The sequence below is a fragment of the Bison bison genome, unplaced genomic scaffold, assembly GCF_000754665.1.
Source record: "Bison bison bison isolate TAMUID 2011002044 unplaced genomic scaffold, Bison_UMD1.0 scf7180017864332, whole genome shotgun sequence".
Lineage (NCBI taxonomy): Eukaryota > Metazoa > Chordata > Mammalia > Artiodactyla > Bovidae > Bison > Bison bison.
The window spans coordinates 1,334,946-1,354,064 of record NW_011494904.1 but is presented as its reverse complement, the minus strand read 5'-3'; positions in this window follow the sequence as shown (position 1 = coordinate 1,354,064).

The window sequence follows — 19,119 nt, the reverse complement described above, 5'->3', positions numbered from 1 at the left end:
CTATTTGGAACCAGCCTGTTGTTCTATGTCCAGTTCTAACTGTTGCTTCCTGACCTGCATACAGGTTTCTCAGGAGGCAGGTAGATGTTATGATTATCCCCATTTCCCGGATGAGGAAACCGTGGCACAGAAAGGTTGAGTCAAAGGTCTAGCATGTGGTAAATGGGGAGCCAGGTTCAGATCCAGACAGTCCATCCAGCTCTGTGGGCCTTGCTCATTCTAAACCACTAGACAGTGATGCGTCCTGACTAACTAATGAAAGTGTTAGTTGCTCAGCTGTGTCTGACTATTTGCGACCTCACGGACTGTAGCCCACCAGGCGCCTCTGTCCATGGGCTTCTCCAGGCAAGAATACTGGAGTGGGTTGCCGTTCTCTTCTCCAGGGGATCTTCCTGACCCAGGAATTGAACCTGGGTCTCCAGCATTGCAGGTAGATTCTTTATCATCTGAATCACCAGATAAGCCAATTTTATATATAGTAGGGTGTATGTTTTAACCCCAAACTCCTAATTTATCCCCCCCACACCCCTCCATCCCTGCTATCCCTTGTGGTAACCATGTTTTTTTTATTTGTCTGTTTCTGTTTTGTAAATAAGTTCCTTTGTATCATTCTTTTTTTAAAATTCCACATGCAACTAATATTGTATGATATTTGTCTTTTGGTCTCAGAGCTGATTAACCCTGCCTGGTCATTTCCAGCTCTACTGAAATTCTCCATCAGAATGAACTCCTAAGAACTGACTTTTGGACAGATTTCCCCCTAACAGGTCAAGAAGCTTTTTCTGACCCTTCATGGGTAGCCACCCCTATATTGATTTGTAGAATAAACCTGGATTAAAATGACCCTTTCTTCGATTGTCTCCCTCACATTATGTAAGCTTGTGAGACAGGCTGTATGCCTTATTTGTCTTCTCGCAGCCTCTCCCTAGCAAAGCCCCTGCTCTGCAGGAGGTGCTCACAAGGATTCAGAGAGGTTTTGACTACATCAGACCAGCCGACGTTTGCAGTCTGATTTCTGAGGATTTCCGGGCTGTGCCAATGAACAAAGACTGTCTCCTCTTACCACAAGGAAGTTTGTGACTGATTTTAAGAAGTTAAGAAGTGGCTTTACTTGTGGCATTACTTGTCAAACAAAATTTAATGACTATTAGAGATCTTGAAATAGAAATGGGGGAAAATGGAATTTTTCTTGGGGAGAAACTCCCCAAATAGCTGTTAAACATCAATTTCACAGAAGAAATTAGAGGGATCTAATTGCTTCTGGACCCATTTTGCCAACACTAAGATGCCTTAAGAAATGAAAATAGTGCCAAACAAGAGGTTATTATGAACACAGAAAAAGTGGTTTTAGAGAATAAATGCTTCCCTCCTACTTGTCACCTGTTATATCTAGATCACAGACCATGGCATAGTAACAAACCTCCCTTGACCAAAGTCCAACATTTCCCAAATAATCTAAGTACAGAATCTAACCTCTTAGCCCTCTCCCAACATGCCCACTCACTCTAATCATCTCTGCTCCCCAGAGTCTCCCAAGTCCCACCTCCTCGTCGTCATCTGAGGTGATTTTCTGTCTTTATGTGGTTGTGTCTTGTCCCCCTCCCACATGACTGTGTGCACGCATGCACGTGCACACACGCGGAGTGGAGAGATTTTATCTTCTTTCAGCTTTTTCTCTCCTCTCGTCTCCGCAGTTTCATAGTAAAGATCAGAAGATAGCAGGGCTGTTTTGTGGAGGCAGGAGATAGTTGGGGATTAAAATTGGCTACCCCTCGCCTTCTAGCTGTGTGGCATTTTCTTATCTGCTTGTAGGGGAAGGTTAAAGTTTGCTCAGCTAGTAAGGAGTTATTTTCAGGATTTGCCAACAGGAGTGGTTTAGACTGTTTGCTGAAGCAGAGGAGATTATAAGTAACCTAGGGAGGGTGTTTGTAGTACTGACCTCTAAGCAGGGATGCACATGTTAGCTGTGGCCTGTCTTTGAGGTTTCTAGGGCTAGGCTATTTCAACATCTGGTGGGTACATCACTGTTTAAGAAACAAACTAAAACTTTGAGAATGACTGCAGCCTTGACAAGAAGTATTCTTTTCCAAGGAGGAAGGCTGCAGCTGTCTAACAATGAATTACAACACTCCACAACTGTCTGGGCAGGAAATGAGGAAGGTTATCCTGGCTATCTCAAAATGAGTGTTTGGGGAATGTGGGAGGGTGTGAGTTGCTACAGACTATTCTAGAATTAGGGCATTGGGCTTGCCTGATTAGTTTTTATCTCATATTACAGGGTTCTTGACTGTCAGATTTCAGGTAGCATTAAAAGGGTTTGAACATCTAAAATCATACAGCATGGTTACATAGATTCCAGATCTATTAATTAGAGTGAAAAATACGTCTACTTTTGGCAGCAAGCAGATTTCCCTTCATCTTCCCATTTGATGAATAAATGGCATTTAAAAAATTAATATCCGAGTTACATCAAAGTGAAATGTGATAGAGCTATGACTACTGGGGTATCATTTAATAATTATTATTCCAGAAGACAACTGGTTGTATTTTTGTGAAGAATGTGGTCACTGAATAACTGCTCATCAAATGGCCATTTTGTGTGCCCTCCACGTTGCTTCACAAAGTTGTATTCACCAAGCACATCTAAGGTCAGACTTCTCCCCTTTTTTAGAAACTTTCAGTGGATCCCCACAATCCTTGGCAGTGTTTCTCAAATCTTAATGTGCAAAAATTCACCTGGGGGGTCTTAAAAAATTGCAGATCCTGGTGTGATTTGTCTAGGGTGGGGCCTGGGCTTCTGAACATCTAACAATTTTCTGCTGGTCTCTCAAATGCACTCTTTTTTTTTTTTTTTTGGCAACACCACATGACTTGCAGGATCTTAGTTTCCCACCCATGGATTGAACCCAGGCCCTGGGCAGTGAGAGTGCCAAGTCCTACCGCTGGACCGCCAGGGAATCCCCTCAACTGCACCCTGAGCAGCAAGGATCTGTAGGAGCAGTCTGACGATGACGGCAGTGCACTAGGCTTCCAGTATCTTCCTTGGCTGATTGCCCTTCCCGTTCCAGCTCCCCACAGTCACGCTACTGTTCGAGCTTCCCAGGCTGTCCCTATTTCTCGGATGCATATGTGCTGTCTTTGGTGCTTTTGGGATGTTAGCCCCGTCCATGTCTTACTTGCCTTTCTTTATCCAAAGAACTCCCATTCTCTACAACCCCTTCTCAGCTTGTCTCTACCCTTCCCACTCATTAGCATCATTCTTTCCCTGACCTGCTCTCCTCTTGCATTTTGTTCGGAGATCAATTTTGCAACTTACTACTGTCTGCCAGACCATATATATTAGGTGTGTATCTGTCCTTCCCTATGAACTGTGAACCTCTGGTGGAGAGCTATCTCACGCTACACATTTCTGCCTCTTCTGCAGTATTTTGAACAATTTCTACATAAAGCAGGTACCAATAAAAGTTTGCTGGAATTGAATAAAGCTCACAAATTGTGTGAAATCACCCCTCTAGATGGGTTTCTCTTGAAAAGTTGAAACTCACTGGCTTTCAGAGAAACCTCTTCAATGTTCTTTCCTGAGAAGATATGTCTTACTCCTCGGTAATTAGGAATCTCTCCTGGGTGGTTTTTGAAAAAGGTTTTGATTTGGAGGATCTATGAGTGTGACTACGTGGGCTAAGCTTCTTAAAGGGGCAACCCAGCTGAGAATCACAAAAGAAAGCTGAGGCTGCTTCTTTTGCCTATCATACAAACTGGCTTTTCCTTGTGCTAATGAGAGCTGCTTGTGTTGACTGTCTAACAGGAAGTACCTTAATCCTTTTTCAATCGACTTCTAAAATTAGCTTTATTTTGTCCTTCCCTTGATGAGATGTGTCACTTTTTCACTTTCAAGGGGCTTGATTGGAGAATTGGTGGTCCTTGCCTAGAGTATGGGAGGACATTCCTAGCTGGGCAATATTAATGAACAAGCTTTTTGAATCAGAGTGACCCGGGCTCTACTTTTGATACTGTAACATGTTAACTTTGTTATCTTGAACACAAGCAATATTTAGCCAATTTGAGCCTCATTTTTCTCATCTCAAGATAGGGTAAGTCATACCCACAAGAAGGATTATTTATATTAAATGGAAGAATGTGTGTAAATTGGCCCCACAACAAATAGTGGTGGGTCTTATTGCAATCAATTTCAGACATCACTGGCCATTTTTTTAGCACTTAGAGTCCACCATCCATGTTTATTAATCACATCTCAACTATTAAAAGTTGGGGGTGAGAGACGGTCTTTGTTGCTGTTTGGTTTTGGGAGTGCTGCCCAGCTTGTGAAACCTTGCTTCCCGGACCAGGGATTGAACCTGAGTCCTGAGCAGTGAGAGCACCAAGTCCTGACCACTGGACAAAAAGGGAATTCCCAGAGAGGGGTTCTTGACTTTAGCATCCAAAGTCCTGCTTCTTTTTATAGAGCTCTGGTCATTGTGTTGAGGCCAGCCACAGGCCTCTTCTAGTGGTAGAAGGAATAACTTTGTTGGTGACATGATTTCATTCCGAGTCCATAGACACTGGGACTTGGGACTTATTAAAATAATGGTCTCAGTGAAGCTTGCAGTTATAGTGAATAATATTCCAAGTTAGGAAACTTCTGTTTTGGATGTGGAAGGGAAGTTGCCCAAGCAGCAAAGTCTGCTTTCCCTGTTTATCTTGGCCCAGGTGGTAGATCTTTGTACAGGGCTGACTTGAATTAATAAGCATCAGCACAGTGGTTGTGGAAACATGTCCAGGCCTTGCCCATCAGTTTCCATTTTCATGTTTCTTGCATAGGTTGGAAACATGGAAGGACACATGAATTCAATTTAACAGTCCACTAAGTTTCAAAGAAATGATCACATCTCTGAATCTAAGTGTTTTAAACAAGATTTTTCAGATGGTAAGAAAAGACAAATCCCTTGTTTAGCAAACAGAAGCAGTTTAAACATTAATCATCCACCAGACATTAAGTGTAATCAAAGGTTCCATTTTAGTTCAAGTATAACTTATGTTCCCCAATTAATTACTTACAGGACTGTGTAGTTTGCATTTTTAAATGAATGTTCTGCTTCCCAGATGCCTTCTTGTAGGAATACTGTGACCCTTCATGGAGAGGCTGGTTCTCTTATCACAGTGTTTTCAAGGCCTCTTGGGGTGTGAAAAGATACAGTTTAAGTACCACCTGCCATATTGGACCCATTAAGGAATCTGTGAAGTTGGAATGCAGTTTTGACACTTAAGTAGGTTACATTCTTGGCAAAGAGACTGTGAGCTGAGATGATGTAATTCAATTTTGATTTTTTCCAGAGAAGCATTATTATAATGGAGCTATTTTCTTGACAAAGGGTCAAGTCTTAGTGGATTTGCAGGAATGAGGCTATCACACTAGTAAGGAACCTCAAAGTAATCTGGGTCAGCTCTCTTTCTTGAGTCAGAGAAACGTTATTCTCACTTTTCAGATGAAACAAGTGGAATTTATTTAAAGGCTCAGTGTTCTGCTAATACGCCAACTAGGGGTGGGGTTTTGGAGGGTGGAAAAAGGATCTAGAGCAGCACTGTCCAACAGAACTTTCTGCAGTGATAAAAATGTCCTGTGTATATCTGCATTGCTTAACACAGCGATGGTTAGCCACACGTGGCCACTGAGCACTTGAAACGTGGCTAGTATGTAGAAAACAGAATCTTCAATTTTATATAATTTTACATAATTTAAATTTAAATATAACTAGCCACATGTGGCTAGCACAGGTAAACCCACACTAATTTTATGCATTTTGAAAGGCAAGAGCTATGTAACAAAATGAAAGCACAGCCAAGAGAATAAAATCTGATGACATATCCATCTTGCTGACTGAACTGGTTGTTTCATAATGAAGTTTAAGGATCATCAATCTGCTGGTCAATACCAAGGAATGTTAGTGGTTTATAGCATGGTAAAGTCTCAGAGCCATTCAAACGTTTTTATTGTACAAGAAAGAAAAAGTATAAAGAGAACGCTAAGGGCATGGGTGAGTACGGAATAAAACTTTTAGACTTAGGACAAGAATCAAATGGCATATCTCAGAACAGAGTTAAGGATTTTAAAGATGGATTTCTAAGGACAGTGGAGGGAGTTTCTGTGCAAAATTATGGAATTTATTTTTAAAAAACTATACATGGTTTGACTTTGGCTGACCATAGGTTGGAGGCAAAAATTACACTTCTTATAATTCCTGTCACTAATTTGATTTTACTTTCAATTTTAACATATACCTACCTTTAAAAAAATTGTAATAAAAATTACATGAGATCTAATGTCCTAAATTTTTGATTGTACACTACAGTATTGCAGTAACTATAAGCACGATGTTGTGCAGAAGATCACTAGAGTTTTTCTATCTTGCCTGACTGAAACGTTACACTTATTGAACAGCAGCTTCCAGTTTCCCTCTTCTCCAGCCCTGAAACCACCATTCTACTTTCTGCGTGGAATCATGCAGTATTTACCCTTCTGGAATTTGCTTATTTCCATCAGCATAATGTCTTCAAATTTCATTCATGTTGTAGTGCATGACAGGATGTCCTTGCTTTTTAAGGCTGAATAATTTTCCATTGTATGCATATAATCTTCATTCATTCATCAGTGGACATCTAGCTTGTTTCTACTTCTTGGTCATTATAAACAATGCTGTAATAAACGTGGGAGTGAATGCATCTCTTGGAGATTCTGATTTCAGTTTTTTTGTGTGTGGGGGATAAAATATCCAGAAGTGGTTACTGGATCATATAGTAGTTCTCTTTTTCACTCTTTGAAGAATATCCATACTGTTCTCCACCATGGCTGTACCATTTTACATTCCTATTAGCAACAGGAATTGCTAATAGAAATTCTCCACATACTGACCCACATTTGTTATTTTATGTCTTATTTATTTATTTTTATAATGGCCATCTTAACAGGTATGAAATGATATCTCATTGTGGTTTTGATTTGCATTTCTCTGATTAGTGATATTGAATATCTTTTCATACACTTGGTTATATGTATGCCTTTTTATGGATAAATGTCTATTTAAACCTTTTGCCCATTTTTAAATCCAATTATTTGTTTTCTCTTTTCTAATGAGTTATAGGAGTTCTTCAAATATTTTGGTCATTAATCCTTTTGGAGACATAGAGTTTGCAAAAATTTTCTCCAATTATACAGATTGCCTTTTACTCTTTTTGATTATTTTCTTTACTTTGAAGAGTTTTGTGTTTGATATAGTCCCACTTATTTAATTTTATTTTGTTTTCTGTGCTTTTTGGTGTCATATCCATTGCCAAGACCAACATCAAGAAGCTTTGCCTTTATGTTTTCTTCTAGGAATTTTACAATTTTAGATCTTACATTTAAGTCTTTAATCCATTTGAGTTGGTTTTTGTGTAAGGTATGAAATAAAGATCCATTTTCATCCTTTTGTGTTTAAATATCCATTTTTCTCAGCACCCTTTGAAAAAAATAATGCATTGTATATTATTATCTACAATAATTGTATATTGTGTATTCTTGGCACCAGTGTTGAAGATCAGTTGATCATATATGTATGGGTTTATTTCTAGATTCTCTATTCTGTTCCAGTCATCTATGTCTGTCTATAGGCTAGTACCATACAGTTTCAATCACTGTAGTTTTGTGACATATTTTGAAATAAAAAATTGTGAGGCCTTCAGCTTTACTCTTTCTTAATATTGTTTTGGCTATTTAGAGTCTTTTGTGGTTCCATATGCATTTTAGGATTCTTCCCCCGCCCGCCCCCCCCGCCGCCCCCCACTATTTCCATGGAAAAACCCTTGGGTTTTGATAGAGATTGAACTGGATCTGTAGATCAACTACTACTTAGGTTAGTATGGACATTTTAATAATGTTAAGTCTTCCAGTCATTGGATATGAGAGGCCTTTCAATTTATTTGTGTCTTCTTTAATTTCTTTCAGCAATGTTTTGTGCTTTCAGTGTACAGGTTTTGCATGTCCTTAGTTAAGTTTCATCCTAAGTATTTTATTCATTTTGATGTTATTGTTAATAGAATAGTTTTGCTAATTTCTTTTTGGATTATTTATTGCTAGTTTATAGAAACATAATTGATTATTGATTTTGTAGCTTACCAGTTTGCTGTATTAATTTATTTGTCCTAATTTGTGTGTGTGTGTAATCTTTAGGATTTTCTATGTGTAGCATTATTTCATCTATGAAAAAAAGTCAGACAAGACTTAGTGACTGAACAACAACATCTGTGAACAGAGATGATTTTACATCTTCTATTCTGATATGGCTGCCTTTTATTTGTTTTTCTTCACTAATCATCTGGCTAGGACTTCTAGTACTATGTTGAATAGAAACAGTGAGAGTGGGCATCCTTGTTTTGCTCCTGATCTTAGAAGAAAAGCTTTGAGGTTTTCTCTGTTATGTATAATGTTAGTTACGGATTTTTCATGGATGCCCTTTATAATGTTGAGGTCTAATCCTTCTATTCTTAGTTTGTTGAGGCTTTTTAGGATGAAAGAGTGTCAGATTTTGTCAAATGTTTTTTCCATATCTATTAAGATAATCATGTGATTTTTAGTCTTCATTCTGTTAATATGATGTATCCTTCACATTGATTCATTTCCATATGTTGAAACATACTTACATCCCAGGGATAAATTCTACTTGGTCATAATGTATGATCCTTTTAAGGTGTGTTGAATTTGGTATGGTAGTATTTTGTTGAGGGTTAAAAAAAAAAAATATATATATATATATATACATTAGAATATTGGCCTCAAAGTATCTTTTCTTTGTCATTAGTAGTTGGGGCATAGATTTGGATTACTGTGAAGTTGAATGGTTTTCCTCGGAAACCAATCAAGATTGTTCTGTCATTTTTGAGATTGTAACCAAGTACTGCATTTTGGACTCTTGTTGACCATGAGAGCTACTCCATTTCTCCTAAGGGGTTGTTGCCCACACTAGCAGATATAATGGTCATCTGAGATAAATTTGCCCATTCTCATCCATTTTAGTTCACTGATTCCTAAAATGTTGATGTTCATTCTTACCATCTCCTGCTTGGCCACATCCAATTTACCTTGACTCATGGACCTATCATTCCAGGTTCCTATGCAATATTGTTCTTTACAGTATCAGATTTTTACTTTCACCACCAGTCAAACCCACAACTGAGCATTGTTTCCACTTTGGCCCAGGCTCTTCATTCTTTCTGGAATTATTTCTCTCCTCTTTCCCAGTAGTATTTTGTACACCTCCTACCTGGAGGACTCATCTTCTGGTGTCATATCTTTCTGACTTTTCGTGTTGTTCATGGGGTTCTTGAGGCAAGAATACTGAAGTAGTTTGCCATTCCCATCTACAGTGAACTGTGTTTTGTCAGAACTCTCCACGATGACCCATCCATCTTGGGTGGCCCTGCACAACATGGCTCATAGCTTCCTTGAGTTACACAGCTGTATTCCATGTGTTCATTTTGGTTAGTTTTCTGTGATTATTGTTTTCATGCTTGAGGCTGTGGGATTGTAGTTCTTGCTTTTTCTATAGAAAAATAGATGCTTTCGACTTGTAGTGCTAGAGAAGACTCTTGAGAGTCCTCTGGACAGCAAGAAGATCAAACCAGTCAATTCTAAAGGAAATCAACCTTGACTGTTCATTGGTAGGACTGATGCTGAAGCTGAAGCTCCAATACTTTGGCTACCTGATGTGAAGAGCTGACTTATTGGAAAAGATCGTGATGCTGGGAAAGATTAAGAGCAGGATGAGAAGGGGATGACAGAGGATGAGATGCTCAGATAGCATCACCAACTCAATGGATATAAGTTTGAGTAAACTCTGGGACACAGTGAAGGACAGGGAAGCCTGGGATGCTATAGTCCATAGGGTTGCAAAGATTTGGTCATAGGGTTGCAAAGATTTGGTCATTGGGTTGCAAAGATTTGGTCATTGGGTTGCGAAGATTCGGATTTGACTTAGTGACTGAATAACAACAAAAAGGGTCTTTTCTGGCTTAATATCAGCATTAGCTGCTCATGTTAAATGAGTTTAGGTGTGCTCTGTTCAATATTTTGAAGATTTTGAAAAAAATTGGTGTTAATTTGTCTTTACTTATTTGGTAGACTTTAGCAGTGAAGTCATCTGGTCTTGGACTTTTCTTTGATTACTGATTCAATCTTACTAGTTATGAGTGTATTTGGATTCTCTATTTCTTCATGAGTCAATCTTGGTAGATTGCATGTTTCTAGAAATTTATCCATTTCTTCAAGGTCATCCAATTTGTTGGAATGTAATTGTTTATAGTTGTCTCAGCATCATTTTTATTTCTGTGGCATCAGTTTATATCTTTTCTTTCATTTCTGATTTTGTTTATTCTAATCTTCTCTTTTTCTGGGTCAGTTTAGCTAAAAGTTTGTCAATTTTGTTGTTGTTGTTTTTTTTAAACAACTCTTAGCTGTGTTGACTTCTGTTGTTTTTCTATTTTCCATTTCTGCTCTAATCTTTGGTATTTCTTTCCTTCTGCCAACTTTAGGCTTAGTTTGTTCTTATAATTATCTGAGTTGTAAAATTGGGTTATATATTTGAGATTGTTGTTTCTTTTTTACTGCATACCTTTATCCCTATAAACTTCCTTCTTAGTACTGCTTTTGCCATATCCCATAAATTTTGTTATGCTGCATTTTTTTTGAGATATTTAAAAATTTCCCTTTTGATTTCTTCTTTATCCTAATGTATAAGAGTGTGTTGCTTAATTTCCACATGCTATAAATTTTCCAGATTCCTGTCTGTTACTGGTTTTCATTGTGGTTGGAAAGATATTTGCTATGATTTCAATCTTCTTAAGTTTGTTAAGACTTGTTTTGTGACCTAACATGTGATCTCTTCTAGAAGCACTCCATGTGTGGTTGAGAAGAATATATATTTTGTTGCTGTTTGTTGGAACATTGTATATATTCCTTTAGGCCCATTTGACGTTTAGCCTTGCTCAAGTCTGTTTCCTCATTAATCTTCTGTTTGGATATTTTATCCCTTATTGAAAGTGGGGTACGGACAGCTCCTACTATTATTGAGCTGCTGTCTATGTCTCTCTTCAGTTCTGTCAATGTTTGTTTTATGTATTTAGGTATATCCACCTCTGATGTTGAGTTATCTCTGATGTTATGTTAATATATTGTTATATAGTCTTGTGAAGAAGATATATCATTGTATAATGATATAATAAGATATCTTTTATCATTGTATGATGTTTTATCTTTGTCTCTTTAGACAATTTTCAACTTAAAGTTTATTTTGTCTGATATAATTATGCCCACTCTTGCTTTCTTTTGGTTACCATTTGCACATAATATGTTTTCCATCCTTTCGTTTTCAGCCCATGAGTGTCCTTAAATGTAGAATTTGTAAACAGCACAGAATTAGATTTTTTTTTTGGTTGCTTTTAAATTAATTAAACCATTCTATGTCTTTTGATTGGAGAGTATAATCCATTTACAGTTAAAGCAATTATTAATAGAAAAAGACTTACTATTGCCATTTTGTTAGTTTTTTTCTGTCTTGTAGTTCTTTAGTCTTTTCTCTTAGTCTTCTCAGGCTGTTATTAAAATACATCACAGACTGGGTAGCTTATACACAACAGGAATTTATTTGCAATTCTGAAGCCTGAGAAGTTCAAAATCAATCTCCTGGCAGGTCAATTCTTCCATATTAATAATGTCACTCTTCTATATACCTGCTTTTGATTGTGTTTAGAACTCTCATTTAGGCCAAATGATTGAAAAACACTGTATTTAATATTTACAAATGATTTCCTATCACTTATATTAGTTAAGGTTCTTCAGAGAATTAAAAACTTCAGAAAAAAATAATTATAATAAAAATTATGTTTATAGTTTTTTTCTTTTAAGAAACTGTCTTACAGGATTGTGGGGGGAAGTTTTAAATCTGTTTGGCAGGTTATTGTACTAAAAACTCAGGTAAGAACTGCAGTCTTGAGTCTAAAATCAGTAAGGTAGGTTGCTAAGTCACTTCAGTTGTGTCTGACTCTGTGCAACCCCATAGACGGCAGCCCACCAGGCTCCCCTGTCCCTGGGGTTCTCCAGGCAAGAACACTGGAGTGGATTGCCATTTCCTTCTCCAATGCACGAAAGTGAAAAGTGAAAGTGAAGTCGCTCAGTCGTGTCCAACCCTCAGCGATCCCATGGACTGCAGCCTATCAGGCTCTTCCATCCATGGGGTTTTTCAGGCAAGAGTACTGGAGTCGGGTGCCATTGCCTTCTCTGTAAGGTAGGTTAGAAGACTAGAAACTCAGGCAGAGTTTCTATGCTACAGTCTTGGGGCATAATTACTTTCTCTCTGTGAAAAGTCTCAGGTTTTCTCTTAAGGCCTTCAAATGACTGAATAAGTCCCATTTACCTTATTGAGGATCATCTCTTTTACTTAAAGGCAACTGGTTATAAATGTTAATCACATCTAAAAAATACCTTCTTTACATTATCTGGACTAGTTTTGACCAACCAGCTGGATATCATAGCCTAGCCAAATTGACACATAAAATTAACCATCACAATGTCTTGCATTATGTAAATTGACTAACCTAGCCTCACAGAGAACCAAAGATGTCAGGGTAGAAAAGGACATGGGATACTGCATAGTCTTCATATAAAATGAAGACTTGTATGAAGACTTCCTTATAGGTAAGGAAAGTGAGGCACAGGTGAAATGACTTAGTGGAGACAATATGAATTAGTGGATAGAAGTTGGGAGCCAGAAAGATATAAATATAATGTGCAGATTCATCTTTTGTTAGCTGTGTGTATTGTTGGACAAGATATTAACCTCTCTCTGTCTCAGTTTTAACATCTGAATTGAAGGGAAGTGTTCGTTGCTCAGTTGTGTCTGACTCTTTGTGACCCCATGGACTATAGCTCGCCAGTCTCCCCTGTCCATGGAATTCTCCAGGCAAGAATACTGGAGTGGGTGGCCATTCCTTTCTCCAGGGAATCTTCCTGACCCAGGGATTGAACCTAGCTCTCCGGCATTGCAGGTGGATTCTTTACTGTCCGAGTCACCAAGGGAGTCCCTTTAACATCTGTATAGTGGAAATTATCTACTACTCTTACAGTAACATTTTGTAAGAACAGTCCATTGCTTAATAAATGTAAATTAACATTATCAATATTGACAACCACACAATTACTTAAAGGTAGCTTTCAATTTACTTGGACTATCACATTCCTAGTTCTTCATTCTCTATCGTAATTGTGCTGTCACTAATATGAAATTATGTTAAATGTGATAGACTACCCACTCAACTGCATATACTTTGTATTCCATGGAGTCCTCACTTACTAAGACTGAAATAAAATCAGGGGATGTTTTATTGGTTGCAAATTCTCATCAGGGTTAGAAGATTCCAGAAGTTTTTCCCATTACTACTGAAAAGTATTTGGAGGACTGTTCTGGTGAAGAGTCCTGGATCCATGTTGGTGAATTTCTGAGGTGTTGATGCAGGGCTCTTTGTTTTGTGGCTTTTGTGTTCTCATCATGAACACAGTTTTGCAAGCCTGAGGCTTGGAGATCATGGTGCTGTCGTCTCTGCTTCGTGTCAGAATGTCTGTTTTTGCTGCCTTGAGCCTCTGGCTCACCAGCTTAGCAGTTTCCCCATGCTTGCAGATGTTATGCAGGGAATACCTACATTGCCAGAGCCTGAACTAACCCTCACTTGTGAAGAAATCTCTGTCCTTTGATCCTTTACTGTGTTGTTTCACAACGTCAAGAGCCTAAAAGCTTTGGTTTGAATGGTAGCCAAATGCACAGGCGTTCAGGACTAAGCTTGATCCTTAATCCACAAAATGAAAGGTTCTCCTCTCTCAGCCACAGGTCCTGCTTGTTACCTTATAAAATTGGATTACTGCTGTCACTGGAGCCCTGTCTTTTCCTTTTATCAGCCAATCTAAAAATTTTGCTGCAGGTGTGCCAATAAAATAGCGAGACAGTTCCCACTTCCTACAAACACAGCAGAAAAACTGTCAACTAAATCTGTCTTTAAAAGTCATTTTTCTTCAAACATTTTTGAAACTTACTTCTCAGAAATGTTTTAAAATGCCTTCTAGTGACAGTTTTAACAAAAGAGAAAAATTAGTGTTATAACATTAGAGTCAGAGGACATTCTTCCAGGCTCTACAGTATTTTTTCCCTTCATTTCTCCATTTCTTCTTGGAGGGTGGGAGGCAGAGGAAAGAAGCAGGGAGTCAAAGCTAAAGAGTCAGAGAAAAGCTGGGGAACTTGGATTGGGAGCATAGGGTAATTCTTCTCAGACTTTACTGTGAATGGAAATCTTTGTGGATCATGTCAAAAGGCAGATTTATGAGGGTCTACATTTTGTAATTCAAATATAGTTGATTTAGTTTATGCTGTACAGCAAAGTGATACAGCTATACATACACATACATTCTTTTAAAAATTATTAACCTATTTTAATTGGAGAATAATTACTTCACAATATTGTGATGGGTTTTGTCATACATCAACATGAATCGGCCACTGGTATACACGTGTGCCCCCCCATAATGACCCCCGCTCCCACCTCCTTCCCTGCCCATCCCTCTGGGTTGTCCTAGAGCACCAGCTTTGGGTGCCCTGCTTCATGCATCAAAATCGCACTGGTCATCTATTTTACATATGGTAATGGACATGTTTAAATGCTATTCTCTCAAATCATCCCACCCTCACCTTCTCTTGCTGAGTCCCAAAGTCTGTTCTTTACATCTGTGTCTCCTTTGCTGCCCTGCATGCAGGATCATTGGTACCACCTTTCTAAGTTCCATATATATATGTGTTAACATACAGTATTTGTCTTACTCTTTCTGATTTCACTCTGTATAATGGGTTCCAGGTTCATCCACCTCATTAGAACTGATTCAAATGCGTTCCTTTTTATAGTTGAGGAATATTCCATTGTGTATATGTACCACAGCTTTCTTATCCATTCATCTGCTGTTGGACATCTAGGTTGCTTCCACATCCTGGCTATTGTAAACAGTGCTGTGATGAACATTGGGGTACATGTTTCTTTCAATTCTGGTTTCAATTCCTCGGTGTGTATGCCCAGCAGTGGGATTACTGGGTCGTATTGCAGTTCTATTCCCAGTTTTTTAGGGAATCTTCACACTGTTGTCCATAGTGGCTGTATTAGTTTGCATTCCCAGTATGCAATAGTGTAAGAAAGTTCCATTTTCTCTACACCCTCTCCAGCATTTATTGTTTGTAGACTTTTTGATGATGGTCATTCGAACCAGTGTGAGATGACACATCATTGTGGTTTTGATTTGCATTTCTCTAATAATGAGTGAATTTGAGCATCTTTTCATGTGTTTATTAGCCATCTATATGTCTTCTTTGGACAAATGTCTGTTTAGGTCTTTTTCCCACTTTTTGATTGGGTTGTTCTTTTTAAATATTCTTTTCTATTATGGTTTATCATAGGATATTGAATATAGTTCCTTGTGCTATACAGTAAGACCTTGTTTATCTACCCCATATAAAATAGCTTACATCTGCTAACCCCAACCTCCCGCTCCATCCCCACCCAACACACCCTGTGTTTTAAGTAAAAAGGATGGGGAGAGGAGGAAGCCATGGTATCAAGAGCACTCGGAACGAGACATTTCACAAGTTTGCTCTGTTCCTCCTCTCACAGCTCTGTACAATTAATTTTTCCCCATTACAAATAAGCTTTCAAATTCAAAGAGGTGTGGTAGCTGAGTGAGTTGGGATACAAATGCCATCCAGCTGATGTCAAGGGTCACAGGTGGCCTCTGCTCAGTGCTGTCTGCCTTCCTGGTGACACTCAGTCCCCGGCGAGGTGCACACATTCTGTTTCTCCCATCAGCTGCGCTTTCTACTCTCACCCACTCAGGGGCTTTGGTTTGGCTACAGGCCCCTTCCTAGGGGCTTCCCTGGTGGCTCAGACTGTAAAGAATCTGCCTGCAATGCAGGAGACCTGGGTTCAATCCCTGGGTTGGGAAGATCCCCTGGAGAAGGGAATTACTAGCCACTCCAGTATTTCTTGCCTGGAGAATCCCATGGACAGAGGAGCCTGGTGGGCTACAGTCCATGGGGTCGAAAAGAGTTGGACATGACTGAGTTACTAACACTTTCACAACCCCCTTTCTTAGCTCTATCTTTCTTTCTCCTCCAGGAACCCTACACAGAGCTGGCAGAGTGATTTTTAAAGTGTAGCTTTTGTCAAATGCTCTGCTGCTCCAAAACCTCCTGAATATATGACACGCTCTTTGGCTTGACATTCAAGGCTTTCCACAATATATCCCGTCTTCCCAGGTCTCCCCTGTATATCTGCTATGCTGCCACCAAATGGGGGCCCTCCTGTTCGCTTGACTAGACCTTGACCTGCCCTGCTGTCTATCCTGCGCTTATCTGATCTTTCTCCTGTGATGCTCAGCTCTCCACCTCAGCAGGCTAAGATCCTTCCTGTGCTTGTCTGTCCCCCTCAGCCAGTTATCAGTGGAAGTTTCCAGAGTCCGTCTCCGAGTACATGTTCCTTACTCGTGTGGTCTCAACTCATTTGTTTGTACCAACCCCATCTTAGAGCAGGATGTGAGGCAGTCTTCCTAGGTGTTATCATCATTTGGTATTAACCCTCCTTCACCCTGCCTGTCAAGGCCCAGAGAGCAGACCCAGCACTAAACAGCATCTCATGAATTAATTTGCATGATGCTATGAGATTGAAAACTATAAATGGGATTAGATGGTGAATGAATTGTCAGTTGAACACTGCTGGACTATTAGTTCTTAGGTTTTTCTAATGACCTGACTGGGGCTTCCCAGGTGGCTCAGTGGTAGAGAATCTGCCTGCCAATGCAGGAGATGCAGGTTCAATCCCTGGGTCAGGAAGATCCCCTGGAGTAGGAAATGGCAACCCACTTCAGCATTCTTACCTAGGAAAATTCCTAGGCAGGCTACTACATTCCATGTGGTCACAAAGAGCCGGATAGGAGTGACTGAGCATGTGTGAATGAGCTAATAAAGCTCAGAATCAAACGTATGCCTGAAAATAAAGTATAATGTGTCCAATGCCAATTTTCATCATTATCTGTAAAATGCAGTAAATAAACCCCTGGCTACTAAGGTTATACTTTTTTTTCTTTTCTGTATCTGCAACCATAGGATAACTAGTACTGGATAGTGCCTGGCATGTAGGAGAGGCTCACCAACTGTTGATTTCCATCCTTTTGCTCTCTAACTGCTTAACTGCATAGGACTGCTGAAAGGATTGCTTTGATCCAGAAAGCTTGCACAGCAGTGAGAAGGGAGTGCTTGGTTTTCGGCATCTTATTTAACCGCCAGGTGTAGAAACATCTTGCGAAGGAGAAAGTAGGGAGCTACATCTCCCTGGAAACCTTTTCGGTATTCTTAGACAAATCAGAAGAGCAGTGAATAGCCACTGATAATAATAACTCTCTAGGCACCACATGCCTTTGTCTTGCCAGAATGTTTTCAAATGATTGTCAGTCTTTGAGTTCTTCCGTAAAGCAGTCCTCCTGCGATGAGTCAGTTTGAGGAAACACTACCACTTCTTGTATGATGGAGACTAAAGAAGGAAGATGAAACACAGTCTAGACACCAATTTAGTCAGAATTATTTAAATCCCCGTCCTCTGCATTACTAGAACTGGCCCGCATGTCATTAGCATTGATGTCAAGATTGAAAAGGTAGTTCTCTGCATGCATTGGTAACAGTGACCCTCTGAAATTAACATGCAATTAGAGTCACCTCAAAACTTGTTAAAGGTGTAAATCTCTGAGAAATTCTGCTTTAGTAGTTATAGAGTAGCACTTACGACTCTGATGCAACTGGCTCTTGGATTACTTTACAGTGTTTATATACAGTTGAGGAAATTGGGGGTCAGAAATGCTGTGTGTTTTTCCAAAGATCACATAGGTAGAAATACAGAAGAACCAGGGTTTCAGAGATTCCAGAATAGTTTTTTTTTTTTTTTTCAATGCCATCTACATTTATTACCTCTAACTCACAGTCACCTCCAATTATCTAGGGATATAGGTCTCAAAAATTAATACAAATTTTTGTGTATGAATCAACTGGGGAGCTTGTCAAAGTGCAGATTCTGACACAGTAGATCTGAGGAGGGGCCAGACATGCTGCATTTCTGACAAGTTCCTGGGAGATGCTGGACTGTGTTATACACATTGATTGCCAGGATCTAGGACATGGCCAGGTATGGACTGAAATATTTAATGAAATGAGAGTTGGTCATGAGCTACAATAAATGGATCTGACTTGTAGCCTCTACTGTGGGTAACAAAGAGCAAATTGAAGGCTACTAGATAAATAAAAATAAAATTGAGTTGCTGAAAGGCCCAGGGGAATCAGTGAGTCTAAAATTAGGTGGTGGTCCTGAGTAAATCTCGCCTTGCCTTTTTCCTCTACTTTGGGGCAGTTTTCATGGTGATGTGTTTCCCTGGGAAGTGAGTGAGTCTGATGAAGGATTGCTTTGATCTAGAAAGCTTGCACAGATGCTTTTTCCTAGAGATATGATCAAAGTAGCAAGAAGTAGAGAAGATACATGAGAGAAATAGAACCAAAGCATGGCTGGGATTAATGTGGATTTCTAAAGGTTCTGAAATGATCTAAAAACAAAAGTGAAATGAAAAGCATTTATGTGTGTTCATAAGTACAGGTAACAGGTTTTCAAAAAAATCATAAAATTAGGTTATGGAAGTGAGATTATTAACCAGAGAAAGAAAAATAGACACATAAAATTACCTGCTACTTTTTCTGAAGTTTTCAAGACTAGTTATATCTTTTCAGAAAAAAGAAGAGAAATAAAAATTTGCATTGCAGTAGAAGTATTTTATTTGGCATATGAGAGAAGTTCAGAGTCTCTAAAAGTCTGAAAATAGTATATCGGGGGAGGATATAGACACAACATTCCCAGAAATTTTTAGAAAGTGATGCTTCTTCTCTGAAAAACTTCAATCAATTAGGGTTGGAACTCGTATTATATGCCAGGCACTGGGCTGGGTGCAGGAATACTGCAATGATAAAAATTGTA